This window comes from Gekko japonicus, unplaced genomic scaffold (assembly GCF_001447785.1).
Source record: "Gekko japonicus isolate JY-2015 unplaced genomic scaffold, Gekko_japonicus_V1.1 scaffold500, whole genome shotgun sequence".
Taxonomy (NCBI): Eukaryota; Metazoa; Chordata; class Lepidosauria; order Squamata; family Gekkonidae; genus Gekko; species Gekko japonicus.
Genome location: NW_015170905.1, coordinates 197,209 through 200,196, shown reverse-complemented (window position 1 = coordinate 200,196; position 2,988 = coordinate 197,209).

Genomic DNA, 2,988 nt, shown 5'->3' with positions numbered 1-2,988 from the left:
CAGACTGTTCAGAATTCAACATTTTTCTAAATCCTGGATAACTAAACAGTTAACAGTGAGTATAAACTGATATTTATTCTTTTGACAGTATGGCTTGGAGCCAATAGAGAATTCCCACAGGTGGAAGGGGGGCGATATTTGCAGATTCCCACTTCCCACTTATCCAAATATGCTGCTAGTCGTATTGTGACTGTATGAAACTGTTTCTGTCCAAATAATACACTCTCGTTTGTTTACTACAAAAGTTGATTTCTATTTTCAACTTTTATTCTTCCTATATCTCAGATGGGAAAAACTGAGATACATGTGCTAAGGTAGCACAGATTGAACCAATTTGCACCTTTCTTTCTGTCTCATATTGAATATATTAATATTTTGCTTGTAGAAAACAAAGGCATTTGCATTTCTAAATTCCATAAATATGCCAAATTGTTGTTTTGAAGGCTAACTAAGCTATAAATTATACCTTCTAAGCTGTTAAGGCAGTAAAATGATGTAGGTTTGATAACAGACTAGTAAACATTACTCAATTTCTCCACAATTTCAAGGTTTTTTTTTGGAGGGGGCATATTTCTTGCATCTAAAAAATGTAAATCTTTACATGTAAAAAAATTGCCAGTAAAAGTTAGAAAATGTTGAGTATGCAACTTTTAAAAAGCAAATTTTGCTTCTAAGGAGAATAGTTTTAATATTCCCACTACCTAAGAGAGGGGAGGAAGAGAGAGAGGCAGAACTTGTTGAAGATGCAATTCATCTTCTGAAATATTTATTCATACTTTGTGATCTTACACGAAATCACAGATTTATTGGGAAAACTTTTCTCAGATTATTGATGACATTGTTGAGTATGTTATTCCTATCAATCCAATGGTGCCTTTTTTACATTATTTAGCTGGATTAGTAATTAAATAACACAATCATCAACAAAACAATACATTGACCTCAGCTAGGATTGTTAATCACCAAATTTAGGGGAAAAGGTCACTTGCCTTCATGTACTTTTGGAAGTTTTAGGTTCAGCATTTCTTCATATAAACAACTGGGGGAATGGAGAACAAGTGTATATGAAAAAATTCAGAAATGTTGGGACTCTTTATTCTATATGTATACATTTATACACTGTATGCCCTTGATGTCTATGCCTAACATACAAAAGCTTGAAAAGGTGTCCAAAAGGCCAACACAACCAACATTATCATGGCACTTTTCAGACAAGATAGAGGTTTACAAAATGTATGTGGTATGGAGCAAATGGGCTAAAAGAACCATTTTTTTTCCTCTCCTATTACAACCAGTGTTCCCTCTAAGCTGAGTTAGTATGAGCTAGCTCCCAGTTTTTTAGCCTCCGGCTCACACATTTTTGTCTTAGCTCAGGAAGGATGGCTCCAGAGCAAACTAATTTTATGCAGTAGCCAAATCACTCGTTCACAACTTTAGTGCCAGTAGCTCACAAAGTAGAATTTTTGCTCGCAAGACTCCACAGCTTAGAGGGAACATTGATTACAACTACCTAGTGAAATTTATAGGCAGTAGTTACAAGTAAGACAAGAGAAAAGTATTTTTCACACTATTTGTCATTTGTTTATGGAGTTCATTGCATATAAAATCATGTTGACCATTGTCTAAGAGGATAATACAAACCTATGGTGAATAAATACTTTAATGGATGTTAGCCATGATGTCTAAATGGAATCTCCGTGTATAAAGGTAGTGAACCTCTGAATACCACTGCTGACATTTCCAGTACATATAAAATGATACTGTGCTACTGCGTGTGGTTGGGAAGAAATATGCATGTGAAAGGGGTCCACTTTCCTGTTTGATCTGAGCTTCAAACCAAGTAGCCTGAGGGGGTCAGTTTTCCTTCTATCACAACTCTCTCCTATGAGCTGCTGGTTTATCTTTTGCACCTGGTTTGAGGGAATATACTTAGACTCAAAAAGTTATGATAACATCAAGCATACAATGATAATACTCAGCACTAGAAAGGTCACAGAAATTCCAAACACCCTTATATTCTGTTCAACAGATATCACTAAAGAAGAGAAACAAGACGTTGGACAAGAAGATGAAGCAGGTTTTAAATCTGCCTATCCAAGCAGATTCAAGCAAAGATCTAAAACCTCAGATAGGATTCACCAATATCTCGAATGAAAACAAAAAAAATATCCCCCCCCCCTTGGAGGGCATGAAAAGAGGAAGATAATCCAGGCGAGATAGCTGGTATATTCCCTGTTTGGTGGAAAGTGAGAAAGAGGGAATTCCTGGATCCTAAGAATGGGTCCAAATAAAAAAAGGAGGATAAGTGATAGAAGCTATTTTAGGGAGTTGAAGTTTAGTCTAAATTTGTCTTCAAAGTGTCTGAAGCTACCTTTTCCTCCTACACCCTTTGTAAATAAGGAGAACGATTGCTTCCTCTCTCTTTATATTTTTGAAGTATTACACTTTTTCAATTAGCAATCAGACTCTTAGCATACTTCTAAATTGCCTAATGAAGGTAAATGTGAACAATTAATTAAGTCACTTCACACATATGTGTACAGGCATGGGTAACTTATGAATCTTTCCCTTGCTATTTTGGTCACTAAAATATGCTCTTGTATTAATCACTGTCACTTTCCATAAGTGTCTACCTATTTTCAGTATCCATCCCAATGCATTTTACACTATGCCCCAGCATACTATAAAAGGCAGAGTATACATCAGGCTATCGATTTCACACACAGCCTTTACTGCTATATTTTCTGGGCTGGTGATCCTCACATCCCTTTCCTAAACATACAACTTCACATATTTAAATCAGCCCACATTTTGCTGTTTTCCCCTCTGCTGTTGGTAAGGAGCAAGAATATAGCTTATAAATTATCCTTCTCTGCCGATCTCTCTCAGAACCTCTGCAAGGATTGGGGGGTGGGGAGTTAGGTTGGTCCACCCCAGGAAGTTCATGGATCGTGACATCTCCTGGGGATTTCCCAGTTAGCAAAGCTG